At 38.0% G+C, this 13,827-nt stretch overlaps 1 long non-coding RNA gene across 1 annotated transcript; it reads right to left on the bottom strand.

Annotated features, from left to right (window-relative positions):
* Positions 1–376: 376 nt before the first annotated feature.
* LOC112175313 lies at positions 377–1,397 on the bottom strand. The gene is made up of 5 exons (XR_002926400.2): positions 1,138–1,397; positions 922–1,038; positions 717–801; positions 524–610; positions 377–391 (listed from the first exon to the last, which is right to left on the bottom strand). It is a non-coding gene; the product is annotated as an uncharacterized LOC112175313 (long non-coding RNA).
* Between the last annotated feature and the right edge of the window lie 12,430 nt (positions 1,398–13,827).

Raw genomic sequence — 13,827 nt, 5'->3', positions numbered from 1 at the left:
AGAACAAAATGATCTCAAATATTCATCAAAATTAAAGAAATTTGAAACTGAAATAGATAAAGAACTAACCTGAATCAAATTGCCAAGCAGCTTGCTTGATTGAGGCTTCGATTTCCAACCCGGAATCGTGATGAGAAGCTAGGTGATATGGCGTCAGAGGGAGAAGAGATTGATGTGGCGTCTCTGATGAGAGGTGAGGTGATGTGTCTACGTGATGATGCCATCTGATAGACACCAAAAATCAAAGTAGTTTCACGTAACATAGAGTCAGCAATAAAATCAAACAATACAAGACAGAGAATTTGCCCACCAACTTGATGGTCATGTGAAATCATTCCCTTGGGGTACTAGCAAGATTTTGTCCACTGTGTTGTATCTCCCAACATCAAACCTGAACAAAGGCATATTATTCCTAAATCATAATCACTACTACAAAACATATTGCACCAATTAAATTCAATAACTATCTTACAGATTAAGAGTCAATAGCTTTTTTAGGAATAAAAAGCGAAAGAATTGAAACCTGGTTGACCCAGGAGGTGGCGACAAGGTGATTGGCTTTGGGGATGAAGCTGAGGCTCGAAATGGAGTCGTTTGGAGGTTCAGAGACCTATTGATTGAATCCAAATTACACAAAATTAACAAATATATATATATATATATATATATTCATGAATCAAATCAAAGAAAATCAAAAAGTTGAATTGAATTTAGACCTCAAACTTGTTGGGATTCGTGTTCTGATCGATTGGCTGTTGGCATGAAACTCGACATCGGAGAAGCTAGCTGCTGCTTACTGCTCTGAAACAAAGATTATAGTGGCAATTGGTTAAAGGAGAAACACACAGACGAACAAAGACAGTAGCGATTTAAATCAATTTCAGGGTTGCTGTTTTATAGAGAAAGAGATAAGCAACTTACAGAAGCCGGTAGCGGAAGTGAAGAGCAAAACCTAGAGAAAGAGAGAGGGAGAACTAGTTTTGCTTTAGAGATGGCTATGCTTTCGTCACGAACCCAACGAACCCAGTCCTTGATGGCCTAGACCCAAAACACCAAACATCATGATTCACAAATCTGGACAACCCATTCCCAATTATCAAACATCATCAACATGGGTACTGGGTAATCGATGTTTACCTAAGATTCAGGGATTGAAGCCTTGAAGGAGTCGCAGAGATCAGAGATATAGACTTGCAGTGAAGGTGACTCGGTGGCAGAGGAGGTGGCTCAGGCAGACTGAAAGGGGAGGTGGCTCGGTGGCTGGAGCTTGGAACTCTGGAAGGCGGAACCAAAATGGATCCGAACGGGGAGAGAAATCGCGACCGGTGGCAGATCGAGAGAGAGAAATCGCGAACGGTGGCAGATTCGGGACCGACAGCAGCAAAGCACGATAGCAACAAGCCAGATTGAGAGAGAGAGCTAAGTGCAAGGGATATGCAGTCGAGAGAGAGAGAGAGAGAGAGAGCTGAGTGTCGATGTAGTCGAGAGAGAGCTAAGTTCTTTCTTTCTTTTAGACACGATGTGGGAATCAAAACCTAGCTAAAAATTTTCTTAAGTTATTCACACAACGGAAATATATCTCACTGTCGTCTGAATGTATAAAATGTGAAATCATGGAGGGAAACATGGCGCCTTCAACATTTTTGGTTAAAATGTTACCGCCAGTTGCATGTTCACACAACGGAAAACCTTAAATCTGTTGTATGATTATTGTAGCTTGCACTAGCCCTATCTCGGTGAAGACATTCAAGCAAGCATCCTTCAACTTTGGTGCTTAGTTTTTCAATCACACAACGGCAATAATAAAACCCGTTGTCCTAGTAGCCCAGATTTCAGCTTTTCAACATCCATCCGAAACTCCGAAGTGGAGGGAAATCTCCCGCTAAATTTTTAAGGCTCAGATGACGGACCATGCTTAATTTCCGTTGTGCAATGTAGTTCCTATAAAAAAGTTATCACTTTGTTGGCATTCACACAACAGAATTCAACCAGCACCGTTGTATGATTAAACTGACTTCAACACACAACAGATGATTTGTGTTCCGTTGTGTGATTAGTGTTGTGTGATTAACTTTTTGTACTAGTGTATAAAGTCCAATTTAATGATGACTAATCACATTCCATGTTTTGTAGAAAATCTTGACAAGAAGAGAAAAAAATGAAATTCTGGCAAATTTTCGATGCACCACCACTTTTAGCAGCACAAGAGGCGGCGCACCACCACTCACAGTGGTGCCATGTATTTTCCGGCCACATTCATGGAGGAGCAAGGACGATGAGCATCAAAGCATCTATTCCATCACATCCATTCACCATCATTCTATCTTAACCAAATTCCAAAACCTTTTGGTTCCAATTCAATCAAACACTCCCTATTACCCAAAAGTCCATCATCATTAACACTCCAATATCTATCATGTTTTAGGCTTAATCACCATCTCTCACTCATCATTTCCTACTCCAACCTACACCATCACTCCTATGCCATTTTCCCTTGATTTTGGGATCTATTACCATTTTTATACTCCACCTCTATGCTCCTTACAAGGCTTCACTTGCTCCCTTTTGTTTCTCAACACCATTTCACACTTCTCTCTCCATCTATTTAAGAACTCATTCTCTCAAGGAATAAGGGATCACGCACGCTTAGCCATTACATCCTTTTCTCTTTCTATTCTCTACACAATCCACCACTATCTCCTCTGCATAACCTCCATCTCCACCACTTCATTTTTCAACTACATTCCTACTCATCATCATCTCAAGTCTTGAAGAAGGAGTTTAAGGAAGAAGCTAGAGCACAAAAGAAGCTACCACATCATCCCCATGACACCATTTCATCATCCTTCACTTATGATCATCTGTCACACACTAACCCGAAAATCTGCAAATTTTTTTTTCTTTCCAGAGTAAGGGTGTGAATAGCTTTTAATTGTCAAAGATAAGAAACACTTTGGCAAATAAAAACTATATTGAAAAAAAATGAGAATCAGATAAACTCTTTATTACATAAGTAAGTACTTACAAGAGAAATAAAAGCAAGCTTGGAAAATAAGCTTTATTGTACAAAGATAAACCAAAACAGTAAACTAAAAATTTATTTCTCCTTTTCCAACAACCAGATTTCCAGAAATTAAACTCTAACCCTCAAGAGCATGATCTGCAAATATCATAAAAGGGGTGAGCTTAAAGCTCAGTAGAGCAAACCTCATACATATAATTAGTGATGATGCAAGACAGAAAATAACTCCTTATACTCCAGTTGTTAGTAATCTTGTACTAATCTCGGTCACCAGTGTCTTCTTGCCAAACAATAGATCGTTTTATCAATAAGAATTGATGGGGCTTCTCTCCCCAAGAGTATATACCATTGGCTGACTTTTCTGGTCCCTTACGAGTATTAGACTCAACTACACAACCATTATTACTCTTTCTTCAAGCTAGGATCAGATAAAACAACATGATGATGAATTAAGCATATACATATAATTTACACAGTATAAACATTCTGATTAGCAGCAAATATCACTCAAAATCATATCAATAGACTAATATAATCAAACTTGAGGTTCCCCAAAACTTCCCCTACCTTAAACCTGATTTAGTAAAGCTGAGACTTTGTTTCCAGACCTCTAAAGACTTGTCTCCGGTCCCTGCTATTTCCAGATTCTCTAACTTGTTTTTCTGCTCTCTTTTCTAACTTGTGTTTCTTACTGGAGGTAAAGGCTTCTTTTATACTAGAAGATGTAATAATTAGAATCTATAAGTAGACTAGCCACCTCCTGCTTACCTTAGTCAGTTAGATAACCATTGGGAGCAGCTTATTGCCCGCTCCTGCTTAGAAAAATCATCTGAAAATTATCCCAAACTGCCAGCTCCTACTTTGAGCTTGTTGCCCAAGTTTTAAGTTGCTCTAAGAGCATCCACTTGCTGCACACAAGTAACTTTATGTCTGCAGACTCTTAATTGTGGTTAGAAGTGTGTAAACATGTGTTTTCAACAAGCTACTAGGTGACATAGCAGTTAAACAAAACAAAATAACATTCCAGATTTTCTTTTCTTCTTCTAATGTGTTTTTGTGCATGTGTTGCAGGTTTTAACAAGACTTCCAGCCAAAGAAACTCAAGAAGAGGGAACACAACGAGCTAAAGACAGTTGCTGGAAATTTTTGTAGTTTTGCAAAATGTAATGGCAGCAAGTCAAGGAAGCTATAAGTACAAAACATAAATAAGAAATTGATGTATTGTGACATTTGGAAACATGTATTAATGTAAATATAGTACTTGTAGCTATCTATGTAACCTTATTGTAACCGAGCACAATCTGTACTATTTTCTTTTTCTTTTTCTTTTTGACAAAGAATGTAAACAGGTAAAAGTTTGTTTTTGTTTGTAAGAAACACTTGTGTTCTACTCTAGTATTTTGTTAACAAAAGTTAGTTGGTTTTTGAGTTATACAAACAAAATCAGCAGGGATCAAGCAATTCATCATTCATGACCCTATACACAAAGCTAGACCTCTATATTTGGCCCTTCTTTTACTAAAACAATAAGTATATAGCTATAAATAGTTTAGAAGTAGAGTAAACTAGACTAATTAATAGAGTTCAAGTCTTCACATCATCCCTAGTCATTTCTAAACTCTATTATTTGATTGTTTTGCATTATGTTGATGCTAGTTTATGTAGATATGTGTGACTAGTCTATTGTTGGGGCTAGGGTTGAAGGCTCTAGCCAAACTTATAATGAATTGATGTTTGATCCTTATTTGATGCAATTTTTTTTATTATCTTCACATGCTAATTCAAGAAGTAAATGTTTGTATTTGAGTCTAGCTAATTTGAATACTTTGCAATTGTCATTACATGAACAATGTTTAGAGTGTAGCTAGCTGTGAACATTAATTGCATGATAGCACAATAGGTGTGTATGTGAGGGTAGTAAGTCAAAATCACTTAGACCTAGGATTGGTTTGCTTGCTTGATTATCCTAAACTCAAACATTTATGCATCTAGGTTCAAGGAATTGATACTTATCTGGTAATATAACTTGTTATTGGGTAGTTAGTGTTGCACTTATCCGGTGCAAATTGATAAATTCTAAGGAGTTTAGGCATTAGTAGTCTTATCTGGATGCTAAGAAGGTAATTGAATACTTGGGAGTTGGGAGTTAGGATTACATTATTAATAGTTTGAACATCAATGCATGCAAGGGAGGCTATGGTGAACAACCCAAAGCTCTAACTTCCATCCATTATATCACATCTAGTTTAGCATAGCCTAGTTTGCATTTCAAGTTTTTATCTTGTGTTAATTTGAGTTGAAACCATCTCCAAAATTAAAATCAAACCACTACACCATCTTGCATATATTCACCATGAATATTGGTTCACTTGTGAGCCCTTGTTTGTGATTTGTACATTTGCATATTCATCTAGCACCATTTAGGTTTTCCCTAGCTAGAGTGGGTTTTCCAATCCCTTGGTTACGATATCCCCTACTCATAATCCCTACACTATAACTTGGCCCTTATCCTTGAGGGTGGCTATTTGGCTAACAAGGTACCGTATTTGGTAACGGTGCAATAGTTTATGTATCATTTGAGGTAAAAAAAAAAAATCATAGGTACTAAAAAGTACCTTTCGCAATGGTCCAAGTACCATATGAGGTTTTTACTCATAACTCTTAATTATATGTACCTAACCACCTTTCTTTTTTTCTTTTTTTTTGAATAAGAGCTCATAAATTAATATGGCCCCAGCTCATAGACTTAAGAATAATACAAAGGAGACTGCTCTATTTAGACATTGAAAGCTCAGAGTAGTCTATGCTAACAAAATCTACTCGTCTTGTAGGCAATCTATTCTATCAGACCCTAGACCTCAAACATGCCATTGTGGTACACTAAAGCCAGATACTTCTACCAAGACTTATAGAGAAGCTTCTACTAGCATAGACAAAAAATCTAACTAAATCGACTAGGCTAAAAATCCAACAGCCTAAAACCTGAGACTAAGCCCAAAAGCCAAGTCCTAGGCCCAGGCAAAACCCAAGTTAGTAAGATGATGAAAACCTTGCACCTTCTGCTAATCCATCTCCGTCACCGCTGCCAGGATTTCTGGCGACCAGCCTTTCCAGCACCCCATCAAGGCTACAACCAAGGAGTTTCGCTGCCTCCCTTTGCCACAGAACCGGCAGAGAGATCGCCGCAAATCACTGCCGGTTGGGTTACTGCCTTGCTGCTCCGCTACACCCTGACCTTGCCAAGTTCAAGGGATCCACCGCCTGGAAGAGAGATCTGTCACCTAGAAGAGAAAGCCGCAGCTGGAAGACCCGACCCTACCCTCCATAAAGACATGAGTCACCTTTGAAGAGACCCCAGTAAGGCTGCAGTACCCGCGCCGCAGACAAAGACATAACTCGACACCGCTTCACACCGACGACCCCACCAGACGCCACTTTCTCCTTCGATCCTCAACCCACAAAATTCACCACTGCGAGCCACGTCCACATCTCACACTAGAAGAAAACAACAACGTTGAAGAACGCCCTTTAGCCGGCGAGAAACGACCCAGTTACCGCCGCTCTGCTGCATCAAACCCTAGGTTTCAGTCCTAGCTTGGGAAATGATAGAAACAAATTATTATTTCTCTACTCATGTACCTAACCACCTATTAAGTGAAGCAATGTTTTTCTAGACTGGTTTTGTACACAGGATTAATTTTTTAAGTGGACCAATGTCAGTTTGTAGGCTGAAATTAAATAGAGATTAAATGGGATAAATTTTCCAAGAGGAATAAACCCGAGGAACCCAGCGAAGCCGCACCGGCCCTCCTTAAAAAAAATAGCCTTGTTTATTTTTTTTTATTTTTATTTTTTATAGAAAACCTAACCCGGCTACAACTCAAGGTAGCCCAAGCTTGGATTCGCCATATGAAAGAAAATCCTAAATTTTTTACTTACAAAATAAACACTAATACTATTAGATCAAATGGTATTGTGTGACACCTAATATCATTTAACACATCTCAAATATTGTGGGGTTGGTCAATTATTCTATAGGACAATTAAGTTCTTCATTAATATGGTGGTAAATGTTGTCCATAAGAGCGACAATAATTAAGGTCATAAGTACTGTAATAACTGTGCGCAATAATTATGATTATAAGTGCGCAGTGATTAAAAGTCATAAGTGCAGCATAATTGTCATCATAAGTGCATGAGTAAATACAACCATAAAAGTAGTAATGGTAATGATGACTTGTCCCCCAAGTATGTTATCGCCTATATAAAGGAGGCTCGACATCCAAGTAAGACATCTCATTCTGATTCATTCTACTGCACTCGACTTAGACAGTTACTAACTTAGGTATCGAAGGGTTTTCTGCAGGTATCCCCCTCCCTTTTCGAGCCGATGGTTAAACTTTGAGTCAACGATCCTAAGAGGTTTCTCGATTGTTACCGGTTAGCTCCCGCTCCAGTCCGCATTCATTGGTAAGTCAAAATCCTCTTCGGAATTTTCCGTCACCAATAAGTGCCGCCTTCTGTGGGAACCAATTTTTCCTAAAAAGTAATGGCGGGAGTTGGACATCAGGAAATCTCATTTCTATCACTAAAGACAAGGAGTGACGGAATACAAACTCGAAAGAGACAAGAGTCCGAGTAATGTAGACTAACGTTCTTCTTTTTTTAGTAATCATTTTTCTAATTTTCGCTTCCTTTTGTATGCGAAATATATTTATTTCCGGGGTTACCAGAATGTATGTGTAAGGCTGGTGGTCAAAGTAAATACCCAAGGCCAGTGGCCAAAAAAGAATCAAACGTTATTTATCAGACTTAAAGGGAAATAGAGGCAATTCCATGTCTCATGTTGAAAATAACTCTTCACCTCGAGGAAGAATCGAGGCGGCCAGGGCCCAAGGATAGATTCGGGGTGACCAGGACGGCCAAGGCCCAAGGAAAGAATCGGGGAGGCCAGGGCTTGAGGAAATATTCGAGGCAAGATTCGACGTAGCCAGGGATCTGGAAATTTCCTCTTAGGATGAGTGTCCAAAGAGAAAATTTGGGGGCATGGTGAGGGTGGTCAATTATTATAGACCCGTAATTAGGACAATTAAGTTGGTCATTAATACGACAGTAAATGTCGGCCATAAAAGAGACAATAATTACTATCATAAGTACGGTAATAACTATGCGCAATAATTACAATTATAAGTGCGCAGTAATTAACTATTTAAGTGTTGTGACTAATAATCATAAGTGCAGCAATGATTGTTATCATAAGTGCATGAGTAAATACTGCTTTTAGTGTTAATGATGACTTGTCGCCCAAGTATGTTATCGCCTATATAAAGGAGGCTCGACATTTAGGCAAGACATCTCATTCCGATTCATTCTACTACACTCGACTTAGACAGTTACTAACTTAGGCATCAGAGCGTTTTCTACATGTACCCCCTTCCTTTTCGAGTCGAAGGTCAAACTTTGAGTTAACGATCCTAAGAAGCTTCTCGATTGTTCCTGGTCAACTCCCACTCTAGTCCACATTCATTGGTGAGTCAAAATCCTCTTCGAAATTTTTCGTCACCGACAAATATAAGGATCAAGTTTTTGAACAAGGATTAAGTAAGATTCATATATAAGTGTAAGATTCACAAGACATACAACCCAATCTATAAAACCTACAAGCCAAAGTTAATTTTGAATTTTATCAACAACGACTTGGACTTTGTCTGGTAAATCGCTTTTACATTATCTAAAACATTTTAGCAACGTTTGACAAATTTTTTTTTTTATAAGTGGTAGCTTATGAGAAACAACATGTAGTACACTAGAATATTAGATGGAAAACACAATGTCTGACATAATTTATTCTGATGCTTGTATAGTTTTCTTCTATAAAATGTTGGTATAGGAAACTTGAGATTGCAAAGAAGAAACAAGAGAAAAAAAGCTATAGCAGTATTAAATACAGGTGTACTACTAGCCGAATACGTTTACCTAACCCAAATTAAGAAACTCAATCCCAGCTTCCTTTCAAAAGTCATAACCAAAAAACCTACGTGTGTAGATAGTTTACCCACCAACAACGAGCACATTTTACCTGTCTAATTGTCCAAAAGGAAAAAGAAAAATGAGTTTCCTGGAAAAATATGTTGAAAATTAATGTTGTTGAAGATGGAACTTAAATGTTATGTTTGTTGTCTAAAATGACCATCAAAACTCCCCAATGGATATGATTATTGGTTTGCACCATCTTAATGAGGACGCTAGGGTAAATTTCACTTTGCATGTAAATTTTAAGAGTCTACTTCTAAAAGATAAACTATTAAATGCCCTTGCAATTATAACCAAAGAAACACCGTAACTCAAAGTCATATATTCTAGGGGTGGGCATATTGAACCAGAAAACCGAACCCGTATAGAAATTTGGTGGGACGGGACGATACTGAAGTTCAAAAATTACTATTTTATCCTGTACTGAATTGTACCGTTAAAACGGGACTGACCTCAGTTTGTGATTTGTAAACCCGTTTAAGGCCGGCCGAGCCCAATATATATATATATATATATATATATATATAATCATTTTAAAATTATATTTTCTATTTATATGGGATGTAATTGGTGCGATTTTGAGTCTACACTTCTACTATGGAGTTGAGTACACCCAATCACTTAATCTAAAACGGTCAGCCCCAAATTCTGATCTTATCCAACTATCAAACCTTAAATCTCTAATTCTCTCCCTATCTTTCAATCTCTCACACTCTCACCCTGTTGGTCTCTCATAGAATCACCAATCTCATCGAAGTTTCAGCAACATCGTCATCAATTCATCACTAATTCAGTTCACTGATTAAGAACCAGTTCACCATCATTGAAGAAGTTGATGGCTCGACCAAAGAAAGTAGTGGCTCGACCTCGACCAACTGCTTCTGGTCTTGCGGATTCTTCAACAGCAACATGTCCATGTAGATCGAAGCTGGTGAAGCTGCAAGTCAACCTGGATATCCAACTCTTGAAGTTGCAAGTCAACCTCCAGGTCAAGATGCAAGCCAACATGCAAGTTAAGATGCTGCATCTGTAAGTGAAGCTTCTTCTGAAAAATCTAGTATAAAATGTAGTTTTGTATGGGAGCATTTCAAAGAGTATGATAAAGTAGTGGTTCAGAAAGATGCTGAGGGAAATGACAATAAGATAGTTCATAAAAAGGCACATTGCATCTTCTGTCCTAGGGGAAAAGTAGGAGATTTTGCTGTGGATAATTCAAAGAATGGAACTTTTGGTATGATTAGGCACATATATTATCCACCTAATGTGGATAAATCTCAAGAAAATCTTGTTGGTGATAAATTTAAGGGTCATAAATTGACAACAGTGGCTTATAGCCAAGATGACTATTTAGATGCTTGTGTTGAGATGATTGTGATCAATGAGCTGCCTTTTAGTTTTGTGGAAAAGAAAGGGTTTAACATATTTTGTGAGAAAGTCTGCCCTATATTTGATGTTCCCTCTAGAAGGAAACTGTGTAGAACCTAAGTAAGTATGACACTTCAAAAAAGGATTTAAAGAAGACTTTGAGGAAGTATAGGTTGAGTCTCACAACTGACACTTGGACAAGTGTTTAGAATGTCAATTATATGGTGCTTACTGCCCATTTTGTTGACATAGATTGGAAAATGCACAAAAGGGTGATTAATTTATGTGTGATTCAAAATCACCAAGGGCCAACTATCGGGAAGCTTATAGAGTCATGCTTAGTGCAGTGGGGGATTGAGAAAGTGATGTGCATTACTCGATAATGCCTCTGCAAACAAGTCTGCTTTAGAGTAGCTTGTTTCTAAGATGAATAGGTATGCATCTTACCAACAAATTTTGAGTGGAAAGTATATGCATGTGAGATGCACTGCTCACATCACAAATCTAATAGTGGGGCATGGATTAAAGAGGTTGCAGAACTCTATTTTGGCAATTAGGAATTCTATGAAGTTTGTGAGATCTTCTCCGAACAGATTGGAATTCTTTAAGAAGGCTATAGATAGAGAGAAGATTCCAAACAAGGGACTGGTGTGTTTGGATGTCCCAACTAGGTGGAGCAGCACCTATATAATGCTGGAAGCTGCCTTGAAATTCAAGAGGGCTTTTACTATGATGGCAGACGATGAGAATAGCAATTTTTAAAATTACTTTAAAGAACCAGATGAAGAATTTGATGAGGATGGAAATGTAGTAGTAAGAAGGAGTAAGAGAAACACGGTGGGACTCTTCAGATTTTGAAGATTGGGAGAAGGCAGAAGTGTTTGTGGATTTCTTAAGGGTGTTCTATGATGTGACTTTGAGAATTAGTGCATCATTGCACCCTACTGTGCACACAACTTTTCATGATGTAATTACCATGGAAAAAATATAGATAACCTATTTGTATTACCTAAGATGGTCACTGGATCGGATACCGAGAAGGTATTACAAGAAATGGCAGCCAATGTGAGAGCTAGATGGATAAAGTATTATGACTCTTTTCATGAAATCAACCACATGGTGATCATTGGCCTGGTTTTGGACGCAAGGTTCAAGTTGAAGAATGTGACTCACATGTTTGTTAGTGAGGGTTTAGAAGATGATGAGGCGCATAGCAGAACAATGGAGATTAAAAACCTACTTATGGCTCTCTATGATAAGGTATTTAACTTGTTTCTTGACTTTCTTCTATGTTTTTAGTCCCTTAGTTGGTATTATATGGTGCTTAATTTCTGCCTTTTTCTTTCTTAGTATGTGGCTATTGTAGATGGGGGCAGACATAGGCAAAGACAGTCCTCCCCAAGCTCTTCAGGTAGCACTATTACAAGCAGAAGAAGCAATAGCAGAAGAGGAGTTAGGGGTCAACTGCTCAATGATTGGAGGAAGGTTGTACAATCGAGTGCAAAGGCAGTTGTGGTTCATGAAGTGGATCAGTACTTGGATGCTCCACTGGAACCAATTGATGATGAAGACTGCTTTGACATTCTGTGTTGGTGGAAGATTAATGGCCCAAAGTTTCCAGGTTTAGCAGCACTAGCAAGGGATGTTCTTGCTATTCAGACCTCAACAGTGGCATCAGAGTCATGTTTTTCAACAGGAGGCAAAGTTATTGACACTTTTAGGAGCTCCTTAACTCCTAAAATAGTGTAGGGTCTCATTTGCATGCAAAACTGGCTGTTAGGTGATGATATTGCCGAGCTTATTGATGATTGCTTGATTGAAAACATGGAGTTTTATGAGAAGATGGAGCAAGGTATGAATTCCTGAGCTTGTTTGTACATTTTTGGATATTTATAATGCATATGTGCATCACCAACTAGCAGATATTGTGGATTTGCAGAGCATGAAAGCACTGCATCTAGCAGGATTGTTTATCCACCTCCAATTCCAAAAGCAAGAGGGAAGGGAAAGGCAGTTGCAGCTAGTAATGTAATTGATGTTTGAAAATTTTAGTTAAAGTGTTAAAACTATTTGATTCTAGGTGTTTTAAAATTTTAATGGTTTAAGTCTTTGAAAACTGTATGTTTTATTGAATTTGGAAATTTGGAGCAGCCTTAACATTTGTCTATTGTAATAGTCTTTAGTTGATGTGTGAACTGAGAATATGGATTTGTGAAGTGTGAACTATAATGCACTAATGCAAGTTGCAGTGCAGCCTACCTTTCAGCTTCTTGTTCACTTATTTGACTTATTTCCAAATTTTGTTGGTGTTGGATTGTTGGCTGCTATTGTTGAATTGTTGTAATGTTATTAATTTTGAAGTTTCATTGTTAATCTATACTTGATCAGTTGATTGTAATCTGCAATGCCTTCATCAGTTGATTGATCAATTGGCTTTGTTGCCTTGTTGGGCTGTTGGCAATAATTCTTTGGTTCTGCAGGATATAATCCATTAGTCATACATGTCCTATACATTGAATTTGGAATTTTTCTTGTGTTGTAATTGATTTGGTAGTTGTTGTTGGTTTGTTGCTTTGTTAGGCTGTTGGTACTTGGTAATAATGCATTGGTTCTGCAGGATATATAGTCAATTAGTCATAAGTCTTGCTATTATATACATTAGATTTGGTATATTGCATTATTGCTTGTGTTTGATTTGATTCAGTAGCAGGAATATATATTAGATCTTAATGGTGGTGAAACTTTGAACTATGTTGCTCAATAATTGATTGCAGTTCATTTGATTTGAGTACCCAGAAAATTGCTGGATTTGAAGGTGAAACTGGAAAAGTGTATGCATATAAGATTAATTAGCAGTCTTGGGGGATTATAGAATGATGAAGTGTTGTAGGGAATTGTACTCTTGCTTGTTCTCTTTGAAATGATCATTTGAATGCAGTGTTGAAGTAATGGAAAAGTAGAAAGGCAAAACTGGGAAATTTCACCAGTTTGCTAACTCAGGAAACTGGAGACCTGTCTTTTTTCTTTTTTTTCTTTTTAGTTTGGTCTTGGCCCGTTACAGATCGGGTTTGGGCATGTCGGGATCAATTCTCAAAATGGCCTAAACCATACCGAACTTTAATTCCAGGCCCTGGATCAGGATTACCACAATTTCAGCCCAACCCTAATATATTCCATAAAATGCTTTGGCTTTGGTACTGGTGGAGGACTCACAGCTGAAAAAGAAAGGAAGGGCGAACACCCCTGCGACCTCTCCAAAGAAATTGAAGGGTGGCCCTGCTTTGGCTTTCAATGATGAGTAGAGAGGACTGACTTTGCAACCAAAAACACTAAAATAGTCAATTAAGGTTCTAGAACATAGCTCCAAATTTACTGCAAAATCTTCGGGTGGCACCATGGTCCAGGTT

Source organism: Rosa chinensis, chromosome 7 (genome assembly GCF_002994745.2).
Source record: "Rosa chinensis cultivar Old Blush chromosome 7, RchiOBHm-V2, whole genome shotgun sequence".
NCBI classification, from domain to species: Eukaryota; Viridiplantae; Streptophyta; class Magnoliopsida; order Rosales; family Rosaceae; genus Rosa; species Rosa chinensis.
This window is presented reverse-complemented; position numbering and strand designations above follow the sequence as displayed.